At 42.0% G+C, this 17,559-nt stretch overlaps 1 long non-coding RNA gene across 1 annotated transcript; it reads left to right on the forward strand.

Moving 5' to 3' along the window:
- The first annotated feature begins 1,366 nt into the window (after positions 1 to 1,366).
- Positions 1,367 to 5,920, forward strand: LOC148417032 (uncharacterized). The gene is made up of 3 exons (XR_015867021.1): positions 1,367 to 3,265; positions 3,337 to 3,665; positions 4,893 to 5,920. It is a non-coding gene; the product is annotated as an uncharacterized LOC148417032 (long non-coding RNA).
- The last annotated feature ends 11,639 nt before the right edge of the window (positions 5,921 to 17,559 follow it).

Here is a 17,559-nt window from a genome sequence, read left to right on the forward strand (position 1 = left end):
ACCTCATAACCTATGTTGTTTTCCTTTCATGACAGTGATTCTCAACCATGTTTCAGTGATGCACCCTATGTGAAATATTTTTTCAGCCAAGTCATCGCTAACCAGCGCAAAGTATTTTGGGACAGGACCAAACCTTGAAAACAAGAGATGTGCTGTCCATGTCTGATCCAACAAACTGTGGAGCTACATTTGCAGTGGTATCGCTCGGCATATTTTGTATGGTAACTCCACAAGGTAGATCATTTAACATCATTTGTTTTATTTCTGGCTCATCTGCCGGAAAATTGTCACTACTGAGTCCTGAACATACACATTTGTATAAAACTTAACAAAGTAAGGGCAATTTAGCAAAAAATTGCTTCATTTTACAATTAATTTGCTCTTAATTTGAAAAAAAAACACATAGTACTATTCCTGTCAAGCATTAAAAAGCATTAAATGAGTTTAGGATACCTGCTGAAACACTTTAAAAATCTCACATACTCCTGAAGGTGCCTGAACATACCCCCAGGGGTATTTACCCTACATCCATTTGAGGACCGAAAATTAATGGATGAGCTCTAGGACTTGCAGTCGGACAGTTTATTAGTAGTTGATTAGTAGTAATAAAATTTGTATTTTGTTAAAAGATGCTAATTTCCTACTGCATATCCTGATAGTAAGCTCAAATGTTTCCTTGAGTAAATAATATGCAGTATATATGAGGGATGGGCTTTTACTCACTTGCTGCTACTACTTTCTATTAACTTTATACCAGATCTTTACTTGAGTAAAATCTTAGGTTTAATGTGTACCCATCCATCGTCTTAACCATTGATTGTCACAAGGGTTGTGGTTGTGCTTGAGCCTCCACACTCACTACTCACTATACATGTTTTTAAAATGCTGAAGGAAACCAGAATACTCAGAGGAAAACCCAGACAGGCACGGACAGAACATCCGAACCCCACGCGGGAAGGTTGGAAGGCAGACATGTTAACCAGCCTGCCGCCGTGCCACCCTGGAATTGGTGTACAAATCTCAAATTATATGGTCAAGAGCGGCCCATATGTGTTTGAATAAATTTGTTTAATCCTTGAATACAGGAAAATGATTCATTTGAATCGATACAGCAATTCGTCTCTCTCGCTCTCTCTCTCTCTCTCTCTCTCTCTCTCTCTCTCTCTCTCTATATATATATATATATATATATATATATATATATATATATATATATATATATATATATATATATATATGGTGAAGGAGGCAAAATGGGTGCTGTGTGCGGCGTCTATGTGTCGTCGTCATGACAACAGGGATGAAAACAAGCACTTCCTCCGCAAATGCGGGCCCATATATGGGGTCGGCGGCCGAAGCGCACTCAACAATAGCGTTTAATGTCATAGCTCAGTGGCTACTCTTTGTGCAGAGGCGGGCATGCCGCGAGCCACACAAAAAGTCCAAAGCAAAATGGATTAGAATATGAGTGAAAAGATGACTGAATCAAAGGCAGTGGATTGGAGGAGATTAGCTCAAGGGATTATGGGAGAAAATGACTCACTAATTACTTTTTGTTGGGCCACGAGATGAGATTTCATTTGGCATTAGAGGGCTAAACTTTTATTGAAACGATTGTAGTAACGTGGATAAAACCGCCCGTGTGTAAGAATTGGACGTGATGTGTTAATTTTGTAATATCTATCTTAAATGTAACGTTATTGAAATCAACGTGCATGAGAAAAAAACAAATAGTGGATCAAACCTACTGTTTGAGATTTCCTTTAATGAATGTAGCACTCAAGAACTGTACAAAGTTCTATTTAGGAAAAATGAGAGAAAAAGTTAGTCTATTACCCGCCTTTCTCAGAATTTATGCAATGCAGTCAGCCGAAGTTTCAGATGTGAAAAGTTATTGAATCTGAGTGATTTAAAGCCTGATGGAAGACACTTTTCCCAACCTGCTAATATTTTGACGATATATTTATTACAAAACGGTATGTTTAGGATTTATTGTGTAGTGTTATGCTCATATTTTCTTCAATGAATGATATTCTGACTTTTTGAGAGTTTGTTTGCACATGCTTTTCTTCCTCTTTTGAATGACTAACTTGGGAATGAATATCGCCAGAGTCAGGCCAAAACCTCATAAATCGTATTTTGGTGAACTTATTTATTTATTTATTTAAACTGTTGGTCAGTCCACAAGTGTGGGTGTTATTTTCACACTTAAGTGGCCCACCGGAAAAAAAAAAAGAAACTTGCTAACTTTCATGATGCAATGCTAAGGGTTGAGCAACTTTGCTAATTTTTAGAGTTTTAAAAGGTGATTGTTTTAGAGCACGGGTGTCAAACCCAAGACCCGGGGGCCAAATTCAGCCCGACACATTATTTTTTGTGGCCTGCAATTGTGACTTCAAGTTGCTGACTAAAATACCAAATTTGCAAGTAGTCTTCAACTTTGAAACGTTTTTTAGGAAGCATCAAGCAATTTTAGTTACCAATAACCCTTTTGAACAGGTTTTACAGGCCTCTGATTTCAACACGAGGTAAATGTTTGACGATCACACTTAAAATGTATTTGACTTCAGTCATAATGACCGTCTGACAGAAACTAGAAGTAGAAATTTGGCCCACCAATGTGTTCGACCTGCTTTAGAGATACAGGCATTCCGCCGGATGTCAGCATCTTTGTTAAGTCCTTGGAACAAAGCCAAACATTTCCAAGCATGCAGTGCGGATTTATGTGTAATATCCTCAAATATCTCCTCAAGTGATTCCTATTGTCCGCACGGGGAAGGCAAACATCTAAAGTACATTTCGAAGTATAAACAACAAAAGTCAGCCACTCCAACCTACGACGTGACTTTGTGATGTGCGCTCTTTCAATGATTTGGCCAATAAGTGGAGTGAAGGAGCTTAGGAGATGTCTTGTGTGGCGTTTGCTCCCCTCTCGGGCTCTCCAATTAGCCTCCGAAAGAGCCCGGCCAGGAGAAGCGGAGACAAAGAAGCAAAAAGAGGTAGCGAGGAAAGCCCCAGAAGAAAAACAAAAAGACAACAATCAACAAGACCTCCCGCCATCCATGTGGGGGAGGACACACACGCACACATAGGCAAACCCTGTGGTGTTTTAGGTGCTGAGGCCATCACTGTGGAAACCAGGAGCTTGTTTGGTTCTCCTCCCGCCTCTCCTTGTTATTTCTCATTGCCCACTAGCCTACCCCCTCCATTCACGCCCTCCCTTCTTCCTGGGCTAAAACAAAGCCGCGCTCTGAAAGACTCTGAGGTAGGTAAATGTATTCAGTGACACCGGCCGGATGATTCCATTCTGCGCTGGCTCTGTAACATTTGTTTCAGGCCTTGTCTGAGGGCAGGGACAGCGTGTTGGGTCTTTTGTGCACCGCGCCCTCCGCACAGCCCTCCAGTTAATGGCCGCCTTGTCCCGGGCCGCTGGACCAGAAACTTGCAGCTTTGCGGGACCAAACGACATGGTGACATGGGAAGTCGGTGAAGCAGGCGAAGATGAGGAGGAAAAGGGGGTACACATGATGATGGGAGCTTCCAAGTGTTACTTGCCTTATCTTTTTCTTTTTCAATTAAAGAGTGATGGTCCATGGTCCAGTAAACTCATAGTACCATCGAGTGGCGCAGTTCGGCTCAGTACGACACCCTTAAAGTGACACCGTGTAAGTTTTCATTAAAATTAATAGATTATTAAAAATGTAAAAAACAAATGCAAATAAATCTGTTCTTAAGCAACAATTGTATGTTTTAAATATAATCGTAGGTCTAGTTATGATTAAATTATTTTACATGGGGGATGGCACTCTTTTGGAGGTCGCCATGTCTAATTTAGCTACAAACAGCAGGAGGAGGAGGAGGAGTGTTTATTGCTGCATTTACCGTAATGCCCATAAAACTCCCACAGGCACATGCAAAAAATAATACATACTCCCTTTAATGACAGGATAGTAGGTCAGGTGTCAGGCACCAAACAACCACCCAAAAAAGAGTTTTGAATGAGAAAATCTCTATAATTGTGTTGTTTTATACAATTTATTGGGTCGGCCTTTTTTGACCCACAATAAAATTATTTTTGACTCTGTTTTAAGCGTACAATTTTGCTGGAAATGAAATGTGCAATGAAGTCTCATCGGATACCATTAATTACAAATTTATCGACTGATCATTTTGCTGACCGGTGGTTGTTTTATTACTTTTGCCAATGCAAAATGTCATCTTGGGTGTCACTTCAGCAGCATTAAACAAGTCAATGCACTCACCATAATCCACCCAACCTTTTTTTTTTGCTAGGTCCCGTTGCTGTGCCAATGTGGTAAAATTTAGTGGATAGGCAGCTGCTCTGCCTTTGGTTAGTGAAAGATATTATAAAATGGTTCCACTCAACCCTTGACTAACATGACCTAAAAACCGTAGACAACTGTTAAAAAAAATGCTTGGAATAATTTATATTGTTTGAATCTACTAGTGTTGTTCTTACGCAGTAGACTCATTTTACTACCCCCTATAGTATGGGAGAATACCGTCTGACTGCGGGGGAAAGCCACCCCGAGTATAAAGTGCTGCAAAACGCATGGAAATGAGTTTGACAAATTAACATTTTAGGTATCTGAGCAGCATAACACTTAAAACTGATTTCAAAAGTGCAATGCGCAAACAAGTTGTAAACTGTTCGTGGTTCATGCGGCTTTGGTGGTGTGAATGTGAATTGGTTTCCGTCTGTATGTACCCTATTTAACTAAAGAATAAAAGAAGGAACTTTAGCACCGTTTCAATAAGTTATGGGAAAACCCAAATTCCAAGCGTCCCATAATGAACTATGTAGGACTTTAGAAATTTCTGTGTACTGTATATGTCCCTCTTCTACAAGTAGACATTCTTTGTTCTCCTAGGTCACTCTTCTCTGCTGAGAGCACCAAGTCGCCTGAGTGGCCAGGTGCTGGCGGTGAGGGTGAACTGGATGGCGGGTGGAGTGCGGGGGGCAATCGAAAGGCAAGCGCCCCGCTGCTATCTGTCAGGAGAGGCCCACGCCGACGTTTAGAAACGAGGGTGCCCCCATTCTTTCACTGCTGGCTACTCAAGAGAAAAAGCATCTTCTTCACTTGTGTTGTGAGCACCTCTCTCGCTGCGAGAGGAGTGGCTATTGGCACTGAGAACCGCACCACACTTGACTCTGTTAATCTCCAAAGCGCAGTTTGATCTACCACCTCTGCAGCCGGTGCAGCGCACTCCTCTGGCCAACAAGCAATCAAGTCGGTTCAATTGAAAACAGTAGTGTTGATGATTTAATGAATGTGTCAATAGATTTGCATATTTTATACTGCCTGTTTATATTGAGGCGTAGTCCCATTTTAATTTCTCTCACGTGATTGTAAAACTTTACTGCACATTTAACCTTGACCATAATTACTCTTACTACTTTTAATTGTGCCTCATTTGCAAAGCTGTCATTATTTAATACTATAACACTAAACTCTCACGTGAGGAGGAGAATCAGGACCCGAACATGACAAGCGTAAAAGTCTTTGTTCACAAAAATCCAAACTTACTGCAGTGGGCATCGGAAGCTAGACGTGGGAAAATAGACTCATAAACTAGACTCATAAACTAGATTTTGAAACTAGACTAGGAAATCCGAAACCAGGAAGACAGCTTGACATGACAGCTTGAGAGTTTGACTTAACTTTCTGATAGAGTATCACCAAAAGTATATTATCTTAAATGTCAGACATCACTCCTTCATGACAAGATGAAGCAAACTAAAGAACCATAGCAACTGCGTGGCAAACCATTCACGACAGTAAATACAAGACCTGATAAATGTATAAAAATAGCAAAGGTCACTTGCAAGACCATAGCAATTGCAGAGCAACTGAAATCCCAACAAAACATTCTGCATAGGTCAGGCCCTATAAATTATGTTTTTAATTATAATAGTAATAATGCCTTACATTTATATAGCGCTTTTCATTGAAACTTCTTCGAAACAGTCTACCTTGTCTTCTTTTCAAATCAAATTTTCAATTACAAAACCTCACAATAAAAAGCCATTTGATCTCGAATCCATCCTTTAAAGATTGCTTCGCTGTGTGTCATTATTTCAAGTTCTTTCTACGATTAATCAGTTTCCAGATAGGCAGGAACCACCTGTCGACTGTGTGTGTGTTTCCAGACCCACAAACTCAAAATCCTCCCAGTTACTCAGTCCGTGTTCCCGCAACCAAATCCGCTCTTGTATCGGGGGCCGCCACTACAAACTGTGTATGAGAGGATTAGGGGCTCCTTGACCGCTCCTTCAAATGCACTCCCAGCATGGCCGCCTCGATTATGACCATTAGATACCCCGACCATGAGGAGCACATGAAAGGAGGGAATACACGCGGCTTTTCCCAGGGCCAGGTTTGACCACACGCCCGGCAAAAATGAATGTATAATCCCAGTGCGGACAAAAGCGAGATGAGAAGAGTGTTGTGCTAGCTTGTTGAGAGAGGCTTTATGTTTCTATTGCCATCATTGAGTCTGCGAGTGCAATAATAATGATTCAAGGCCAGATTAAAGCCAGGACAAGGGCAGTGTGGTCTGTGAAGTCATTTAAGGGGTTTTTTAATAGGAAAATTCTTGTGCAAAAAGGATTTCAGATGAGAGGACACACACGCACACAGTGTGTGTGTGCGTGTGTTCGGTGGCGCTGCAGGCAGTTCAATGTGATCCCATATTATACAATGCCTGCCTTTTCTCTGTAAGTGAAAATGCTTCAGGGCGGAGGTGCTTAACGTAGCTGATGTGTGTTAGAGCCGCTGAGGAAGAGCAAACGCCAGCTAAGAAGCCGAGCGAGCGCCTTGGAGAATCCCAAGTTGGATGCGCACAGGATGCAGCAGTACATGATGCCAAATAACACACATAATGAATACAAGTCAGAGTACAGCACTCAGTAGGAGTCATGTGAAGCCTCAATGAATAGCTATTTACAGTTAAAAAAAAAACTTTCCATAAGGCTGTCATTGATGGGAATTCATGAAAATCGGTTCAGATTTTACTGGGTGAGGTTTGAGTGTATAAAGGGATGCTCTACCTAGTAAAATAGGTAGAAAAATAAATAGGTAGGAAAAACAAAATGACAGATATCAAACTTTTCCTCTAGGTGTGAGAGTGACCAGAGCCTGACAAATGGCAGTTATGGGCACCCCTGGCCACCATGCCCCTTTGAGTCTTATCGTAGCAGAGGTTTCCTTTACACCTGACTTTTACACCTGACTTTTTAAAAGTGTGAATCCAGTCATTATTATAGTTAATACCGCGAGTGATGTGAATGGACTTTTTAGCAGCATTTGTGCGGTTCTGTGTCTGATAATTACAAATCAGTTTTATTGCCGAGTCTACAATCACACCTACACTGCAGTCATGACTCCTCCTGAATATACCCCACAGGAGCTATACGGGATGCCGGCAAATCCCCAGGAGATCCTCAAATGTCCCATTGGCAGCTCCCTCTCCCTCAGGCAGAACGACTCCCCGTGCTGCCATAATCTCTTGTGTGTTCATCTAGGCTAGACAATATGTGTTGCAGAGAATGTGAACCTCTGCTCTGATGGGCCCTTGGGGAGATGTGCTCATCACATTTAGCTTCCTGATTAAGTGAGAGCCGCTGGGAGACGGGACTGTAACTGAGGCGTGGGAAGGAGGGGGCGGAAAAGATACAGGCTAACTTCTCTGAAAATTAAAGAACTTGAGCAGTGAGGGAATCAGTCATCTTTCATTGGCCAAATTCATTACAATCCAACCAAATAAATTAATCTAATCAAAGTATTAGTACCGTACAGGTAATTGTTCCAATAGCAGATGGAGTTTTTGAGCGGTCCCTGGTGCAGTTTTTATCTTTGCCGCTAGAGGACAGTATTGGTTCTGAATATTCAGTGAGAAGCTGTTAGAAGACAGAAGCAAGACAGCAATTGATGGAAGAATATTAGTGACGAATTGATGCTGTTTTTGCTCCACATGGGAGATCAATTTCATGACAAAAATGAAGAACAAAGGTACGCCGGTGGTGCAATTTCTCTAACCTGGGTAACTTTAATGATCTACAGGTACGTTTGCTTTTTAACCCAGCATTAACACTGTTTACATGGTTACCTGATCATGAGGCTCAGGTGGTTAAACTTTAGCCTAACTTCAGAGAAAATGCTCATTTGCTACTGCAATAGTGCTTGGAGTAGCCTGTTTAGTATTTTAAGGCAACATCATTGCTGTTACCTGCCTTTCTTGCTGTCTGGTTGTGTCATATTTCTCATCATGAACAAAACTGCAATTAGGCCCCCCATGAAATTCTCATATACAAAATTATTATTCGGTGATATTTTTTCCACCCATCTTAAGGATTGTGTAAGTTATTTAGTTTTCCTAGGTTTTTGACCATTTAATTTAGCCATTCTGAACAGTGAACCGTTCATATTCTGTCTATACTTTTTTAATAGCTTAATGTCATGCCCAATTAATACATTTAAAAAAAACACATGGTTTTACACTTGCTTTCGACTGAAGATGACATCGTCTGTGCACAGGGTTCTGCCAACAACCAATCACGGCTCACTTGTTGGTCATGTGATATTCACAAAGTGAGCTGTGCTTGATGGTTGCCTGAGCCTTGAACACATGTCATACCATTCTAAATCCACGGCAAAAGGAAAAAATATGTGAGAAATTATTCCCACTTCGTTTTAAGTTTTTGCAAAAACTTAGTTTAAATAAGGTCTCTGTGATATATTGTATTACAATATATTTTGACATGCAGAAGAAATAAATGTTCTTTCCCTCGACTTGAGTAGGTAAAGCAAATTGGTATTGTGATGCATATTGATGAAAAGCCATAATGAACGAATGAATTAATTACATTTTAGCTGGTTTTATTATTTTTTTCTCATTGATTTTACTATTGGCAAAAGCTCTGACTGACAAACTACTTGTTCAAGAATATCCAAAAGTATATTCTTGAACTTGTTTAGCGCTTGCTAATGCAATACAGCACCCTCACGCAATGCCAAAAGTATGTCCACCTCGTATGTAAATCAATGTTTCATCTAAAGTAATAAAATCCAAAATAATTTGAAGGTTTGCTGTCCTTTTGTCATCATTCGTAGGATGGCACAGATGTTTATTCCCTTTGTGTTAACTTGCAGATATGTATCCCTTGAAGGTGGCCTCCAGCACACTTTGTACAAGAGGAAGTCTGAGTATGTTTGCTTCAGGAATCACATTACCACACCAGAGGTCTAGCAGACAGGCTGTCAGGCAGCCTGCATCACCACCCAAGGTAACAACAACACAAAAAAGAAAAGCCTCTGATGGCGAGTGCAGTCAACAGTGTGGTAGCGGTCCAAAGATGTCTTGGTGTGCTGGTCTTTTCTGTGTTGTTCATCCTTCCGGGGAGTATGTTGACTCAGATGGAACGAGCAAACAGAACCGGGGTGAAGCCGCGTGGGCGATCCATTCTTATGGAGCCGCTGCCCAGTGGATTAGGCTAATGCTGGACCATGAAGGGGTGTTGCAAGGCAGCCCTCTGTGACAGGAGGTAATGGATTAGGGCTTTGTCGAGCCCATGTCGGTCAGATGGGCTGGGAGAAGAAGGACGGATCCATTCAGGGGGGCAGATCAGAGTCTCGGGGCAGCTCAATCTTAGATCGGGACATTTTGATAGGAGACTGTCCCGTTGCTGAGTTATGACTGATATTTTGGAAGCTACAGCACAAGTCTGTCCAGAACCAGTGTGAAATTTTAAGAGAAAAGGTCAGAGCTCAGCAGAACTACTGTATGTGGGGTTTGCATGCTCTCTCAGTAGCAATGTAGCAAGATTTTTACAAAATGAAAGTCTGTCAAAATGCAAAGTGTGTTTGGAAAACAACTCAGAAAGTATTGATTTTAAATATTGAACATTAGATAGAGTTTTCTGAAGCAATTGAGACTTTTGTGTGGGGAAAGGTGGCATTTTTGGGGATCCCTTTGTGTCAGTTCACCTCTTGAAAATCTGGTCAAAAAACACCTTCAAATTAGGATAAATCGGTGTAATGTCTTTATCAATACTCCCCTGGATTCTTCTATTTCATCTGATTCGTTGACAAGTAAAAAGTAAAAACAACCACCAATTTTTCGGTGCAGGGCAAAAATCTGAGACTTCAATGCGTCAAAATTAGCATCATTTTTCAAATGATGACACTTGCCCTAAAAACCTGATTTAACTATTGCAGATGAAAGTACCATACCATACCATACCATACCATACCGCACCGCACCGCACCACACCACACCACACCACACCACACCACACCATACCATACCATACCATACCATACCTTTTTATTTATACAAAAAATGTTAAATACAACAGAAGTTGACCCCAAAACGCTATAAATGCCAACAGTATAAAAAAAATCATATTTTAAAAACATTTCAAACATATCCCCTTAAAATGAGAAAAACGTGTTTGTGAGTAAAGTACATTGCAAAACAAAAAAGAAAAAGGTAATTTACAAAAGTCGTTAACTCATTTGTGAATGTTTTTCTTATGGGGTATTATGGTATTCTAGAAGAATTTGAACGGCTCATTCAATGATTGCTTTTACAAAGTTCTACAAAGATGGTGACTACTTGTCACATATCTCTGTAGAGCAAGTCTATGTTCTGAAACAATAGTGTGACATTTCAAGAAAAAAGCCTGCCCCCTCACCGAGAGGAAGAATTCGGTGATTTTTTTTTCTGTCATTTTTATATGCATGCATTATTCTTAGACCCCTTGTTTCCCATCAGTTATCAAAATTAACCATGTATTTCCATTTAAAATTATTTAATGACATCCAATGAATTATCGTATTACATGAACCACACAATAGCCACCCAATTGAAAAAATTCTGGGGCAAAAAAAAGCGCTGGATCAGCATACATGGGAAGGCACAACCAAATCGCATGTCTGTAATATAAGGCTGGTTTGTGGTCAAGTTGCACAAAGGAAGGAGGAACACAATGCCCATTGAAATGATTTTAAGAAATGTAGCAAAGACCTTTATTTCCCCTTCTTTATAATTGCCAACCTTATATATTTTTGTAAATTACCATATTATCGAGCACTTTTTAATGATTAAAACTATGCACATTTTGTAGGTTTTGAATCAGTTTAAGGTCCTAGAGGAGAAACAATGGTTTATAGGTTGGCCAATAAATCACACAATGTACAGTACTTTGAATAAAAAAAATAGCTACTGATTTAATAGCTACTGTAAATTTAGTAGCCCTAGAACCTCGTCCATGAAGAAAGATCAGGTTCTCGTGTGCTCAGGCGATAGCGCTGTTTGCCGGAAATCACTGTAGTATGATATTGCTGCCATTTTTTTTTTCATCCGAAATGTGAAAACCAGATTTGCTCTTTTTATTGGATGCCTTTGAAATTTGGCACACTTGACCCTCCTCCACTCTCACATTTCACTGCCTGCTGCGGTATATTTCTGGAGGTCTGGCCAAGTGTGCCTGTTGTTTACTTTGCCACTTGGGCTAAACAGTTAATAGAGGTGATTACGCCTTTGCGCGAGGTCTTGGAACACCCCAAGGAGAAGGAGAAAAGACTTGAGGTGAAGCTTGTCAGTCCGCAGTTGGAGGGAGCTACGGAAGAACAAATCAACCATTCTTGGCTTTGTGGCGACGTTTTTACATCCAAAGGCACTAAATGTGAAAAATGACATCTACGTTTGAGAAATGGAAAATGATACAGCGAGGAGGTCCGGTTACGTTGTGTTTATTTGAAACGCCAATGTTTTTCCTATCCTGAGCTAGAGGAAGAGAGTAAAGCGGCCAAGTTGAGAGAAAAAGAGTGAGACGTGACTGACATGTGGCGAGAAGGCACCGATCCATCTCTTGTCGAATTTGTCACCTCACCACGCTCCGTGTGTCACGGCCTGGCACTCTCCTGCCGTCGGGCGTGGGTGGCCTCCTGACACACGCTTCGATGTGTGTGTCACGTCCGTCTGGGCTGAAAGAGCTCCCGAACACGCACCCACATAATGACACTGACATGGAGCCATCAGGCTCGTCACAGAGCCCAGACGGAGTCCCTGGCAAGCACAGCACATCTCATCTTTGCTTCACGACACTTTTTCACCACCTCGCGGACGTCCTGGTGCCTGCCTGCTCTTCTTCTCTGACTCCATCACTTGTCAGCAGAATGGGCGTAAGCGGTAACTGGCTGTGTGGACACAAATTGTTACTTTTCATGTCATTGCAGCAAGAATCTCGAGAGTCTCTGGAGTTCATTTGGAGGTTTTAACTCAGTTGCAGGTAGCATTGCTAGGGAAATTCCAGTCAGTAGTACACAGGGGGCATCTTGAAGTCATTTTCCATACTTCACTTGATTTTCTTGGTGTTCACCACAGGGCACAGGAAAACGCTGCTCTGATGCAAGCTTTCTTGGAGCCGCAAGTACTTTATTACATGTGAAATGAAGTATTTAATATACTGTGTGTGTATGTGTATATGTATGCCATGTAAGTTTATATATATATATATATATATATATATATATATATATCTACAGTAAATATATACAGGTATATATTTATCCACGGTATTCGGTATTTATCCACGTATTCGGTATGAACCGAGCATTATCTATTTTCCCAAACCACAGTGAGCTGCACCTTAAGGATCAAAGAGCCACAGGTTGCAAACCCCTGGACTAGGAAGTAGCATGTCTTTAAGGTTTTCCTGCTGGGTGGTTTATTACTGTTATCACTCTGAAATCACTCCACCAACTCATCATCTTTTGGATGTGGTTTCTGCATTCTGACAGCAGTTGGGTATCTACTATACTGTAATAACCCAAGTATGGGTCAGAAAAATATTTGTTTCAACCTACCCCAACTTTGAGGCATTTGAGCATTGAGGCAAACCACTTTTTGAGGTTGGCTTGTACAGAGCAACACATTTTTTTTCAGGTTGTTTAGAGTAAAACACTCTACAGAAAAATGGGGGCAAACTGATCCAAACCAGACTCATAATTTGGTTATTTTGTGACAGGCTTCTTTAATCAATTTGTTGAAGCTAGCATTACTGCTGCTAATTAGTGCTGCTCACTCGCATTGGAGATGCTGCTAAAGGCTAGCAACCAGGTGCCATGTAACACAATATCATTGGAATTAAAAATTTTTTAAGCATACTTAATTAGCAATTGAATTTTATTTTAGTAAAATATAATGTCAGCTGTTACGCTGCAAGACAGAAGAAAGGTAAGGTTTATTTTGAAATTGGCCTAATCACCGCATTGGTGGTGTATTACTATCACGCATAGCATAGAAACCTGTTGCTGTGGTTAGCTTGACTCGCTCAAAAAATGGGTAACTGGTACAGAGAAAATTCCCTTTGGGTTTTTTGGACTGAGGTCCTCGAGAACAATTCTTTAGTTTCTGGGCATTTGTTGAATCCAGGTGCACCGTTGCATGAATTAAAACCCACTGTAGTCAGGTGACAGACAGTCAGAACATGCTGCTGATCCTGCTGCTCACTTAGCCGAGATTCCGTGAATTCATCTGCAAATTTGTAGCGGTCATTCATATTCACTGAGGAAGGCTGCGTGTGTTCGCATGGCAGATGCCGCTCCATTTGCTGACGTGTTACATATTCATTGGAGTGCATTCCTGCAGGTGCGTTTGTAGGCAGCGATGTGCCTGAGATACACCCGCTCAGCATTAAGTCGAAGGAGGAGGGAGGCCGAGTCTTTAGTGACAATAGCCCCCCTCCGGACCTTCTCCGTGGGTGTGAATGGGAGGCATTTGAAAGCCATTCACACCCTGGCGAGACCCCCCAAAGACGCCCCCACATTCTGGGGATGACTACCTGCCCAGGAGCTCTCTCTCAGCCCATCTGTCCCCTCTGAAGGCTGAAGGAGACGTCCTGCTATTCCCTCCTTTCTCTTTCCTCTAAGGTGCTCATGGAAATCCTGCAGGCCCGAACACAAACACATGCAGGCCAATGGCTGATTGCTGATTCAGCTCTACATTAGGCTGACAGTGCAAGCCGAGCAAGGCAGGGTGTGTGTGTGTGGGTGGGGGTGTGTGTGTGGGAGGTTAGTAGGCTGCTGTTTGTTACATTTGTTGAGTTTGTTGGTGTGTGTGGGAGTTAGTCAGTAGGTGATTGAGCTTTCATTAGGGGTGATTGATGTGTGTGTGTGAGCGGACAGATACTGTAGTCGTGGAGGCGGCGGTGGATGTGCGTCGGCGTGTGTAGGAGGAATACAGTCGTTTGCAAATGGGCGTTAGTGTATGTGATTGTGAGCTGATGAACTATTTTGGAATTTGACTACAGATTTGGTTAAATATCATCTAATCTTTTCCCTTATTTATTTTTCAAGCTGCTCTTTGCAATTGATGGACAGCTAGTCTACACACTGGGAAACAGCGTTTCTGATCGATCTCGTCTCATATTTCCTTTGAGATTTAAGACCTTTAATTCTTCCACCTTCTCTAGCTTTTGCTCCATGCCCATAGTATTGTCTTTGTCCACGTGTTTCTTGTCATGATCCCCGCTCAGATTATACTCTTTCATTACTGGCACACTTTCTCCACACAAAAGACGCACAAGATTTCCAGCTACCTGGCATGTAATATGAATCCCAGTTGATGAAATCCCTGGTTCTCAGTGTCCACCTTCCATTTTGTAATTTTTGATGGGTACTGTATCTGAAAGTTGACTTTTGCTGTTATGCTAGCTAATGGCTTCTGAGGATTCATTAAATGGAGTCGCCTCTCCCTCGGGGCGCTCCAATGTTGCATTGTGGGAAAGGTAGTCCAATATTGGTGTGTGTAAAACACCTTTATTTAAGTGTTGACTGTACCCTTATTTTGTGTTTTAATGTAATATAATATTAATGGTGTGCTGATGTGTATTTTTTGTTTAGTATTTTAAGGCGTCTATAGATTATTGTCCAGAAGACGTCTGCATCTGAAGTTGAATGCAAAAGATATTTTGACCCAGGATGATCCGGCCATGAAAATTTAATGCTGACTTGTTTGTTTTTTACTGCAACATGGTCTCATTGCTTGAAGAAAGGTCACAGGTTATTCCCATAAGTGGCTCTGTCGGAACGGCCACACTGTGACCTTCATCGCAGCATGCTCGGCCCATTAGTCCAATTTAATCAGCTGTCAAAGTCCGAATGCACTAAATCCTAACCGTTTGGAGAGCGGTAGGTTGAAAGAAGGCGTTATGGATTCCTCTCACCCTCCTGCTTTGAAACCTTAGTCTTTGCACAGAAGCTTGCAGAATAAGCCCCCTCTATACAAGGAACGGCAGAAGCTAAACTTTACCCCCCCCCCCCCCCCTCCCTAAGTGGGAGGATGACTGTAGACGTGAACACTTTCTGGCAAGCGGGCATGCCGCCGGCTGCACACGCACGAGGCCTGCAGGCGTGGGAAAGACCCAAATGATTATAAGCAGAATTTGGTCCAGTTCTAACCTCTGCAGGCTTTGGCTCGGGTTCAATGCCCCCCCACCCCCACCCCCCTACCCCAATACTTGTTTTCCTTCATTCTCCATGTGTGAGTGGAGGAGTCGCTGGAGAGGAGGTTAGCCAGGGAGAGGCCCACAGCTGCGACCGCGAGGTCCCGGCTTGTTTATTTGGTCAAGCCAAACCAAAATAAGCTCCAGCCAAGCGTTGCTCCTGAGGACTCGGGCCACTGCAACACTTTTCATCCCACCGACGGTGAAAATGCTCTCATTGTGAATGGCGCATGGCAAAGTTCACAAAGTGTAACAGCTGCCTCATCTGTGGAGGAGGAAGCGGAGTGCAGATGTGGACGCGATGGGTGTTTCATGTTCCCACACCTACTCCCGTTGAATAGTTCTTCACCCGTGCTCAGCGGTCGCTGAATGAGTTCCTTTGTTTAATGTGACGGCGTTCGCTTGCCAAATGGAAACGCCTTCGGGAGGATATCCAAAAACAGTTTCCCTTTTTAATACAAAAAGAAAGCTCTGTCGTACAGTAAGACATTTGTCATCATAAACCTGTAAAGACAAATGTTTATTCATTCATTTTTTTCAGTTACTAGCTACCAATTGCATGGGGCATGACAAAAACGGTACCTCATGGCGTACTTTGGCTCAGGCATGAGTTTCTTTTTAATAGTGATCCAGCGCGATTGCGACTTAAGTAAACTTACTTAGCCTGTTTGTAAAAATACCGCAGTGCTTCTCAGTTACTTTTTGTCAGTAAAGAGAAAACATTCCCCCCTAAATCACCACAGTAATAAAAAATAAGATTTATAAAAAAAAAAAAATCTATTAAAAAATATTTAGACTATAGAAGTATGTATACCTAAAATCGTTTTTGACTAGTAATAGTTTTTACCCAAGATCTCGTTTAAAAAATTCCTTTTTTATTCCCATAAATTCCCGGTAATTTGTCAAACTTTAAAAAATTCATGAGAAATTACTTCACATGTTTCCTCTTTATTTGGTATCCATGCTTTTCTACAGACCTTTGTTTGATGATGTTAATAAAGTGTAGTAATAAAGACTGGTGAGCCTTAAGGCACATTTGTAGGGCCCGTAAAATGTGTAGGCTCACAAAAAAGTCTTTGAGTTACCCACCTGTGCTGCTATCATTCAGGTGATCTATACTGGGGGGGCCAACGGTCCTTTTTATATGCAGAATAACAATATCCCCATCCTGCTTTAGTCATAACACCAATGGTGCCCCCCCAATTTAAAAGGTCAGCAGATTCAAAGGTGAACAGGTGTGCCCCAGGCCTTGCTCAGCGTCGTGATTGACAACTGCCCGCCCACAGTCCCCCCATCCGCCAATCAAGCCGCCTAGCCCGGGCCACCTCTTCTTTGCACGTCTGTTGCTGGCTGTAAAGTTGACAGCTGACTGGTTGTCCCACTTATCTCATTTACCACACCCATCCCACCCACTGCAACCCTGCTGTGGATGCCACCAGCTTGCTTTTTCTCTCTCGAGCTGTTTTATACTTTGCTTATGACATACCTTCTCCTCTTGGCCTATGTACGGATCTACGTAAGTTAACGCTTCCCATTCCAGCCGGTCCTCACCACTCTTTTCGTCAGTCAGTCAGCACCTTAGGTAAAAAACCTGCAAGTGTTTGGCGCCTCGCGGCTGGTGACTATGCGGCCCACAAGAGAGGACAGGTGTCAGCGGATCCCACAGACAAAGCCGGTGCTGTTTCTGGGGTTAAAGGAGGGGCAGCTGTCCATCAGACCTACTCCACCCAAACATTGACCGCCACTATGTACGACCCTTAGATCAACTTCTGGCTGATTGACGGCCTCAGTAGTGGCGCAAAGTTGCAGAATCTTGTAAAATGTTTTTTTTTTTTTTTTTTTGTGAAACTGAATAAAATCTATCTGTATGGGTTGAATGGTATTGGTCACTTTGGAAAGTTTTTGTATTTTTGATTCAGTTTAGCAGCTAACTGCTGGGGACTCCAAGACATTGACCACCTGCAGAGAACTACTTATTCTTAACCATTACCCCCTGCATATGCCGAAATGAAAATGCAAAAAATTAG

This window comes from Hippichthys cyanospilos, chromosome 10, assembly GCF_059441005.1.
Source record: "Hippichthys cyanospilos isolate Australia breed blue-spotted pipefish chromosome 10, RoL_Hcya_1.0, whole genome shotgun sequence".
Lineage (NCBI taxonomy): Eukaryota > Metazoa > Chordata > Actinopteri > Syngnathiformes > Syngnathidae > Hippichthys > Hippichthys cyanospilos.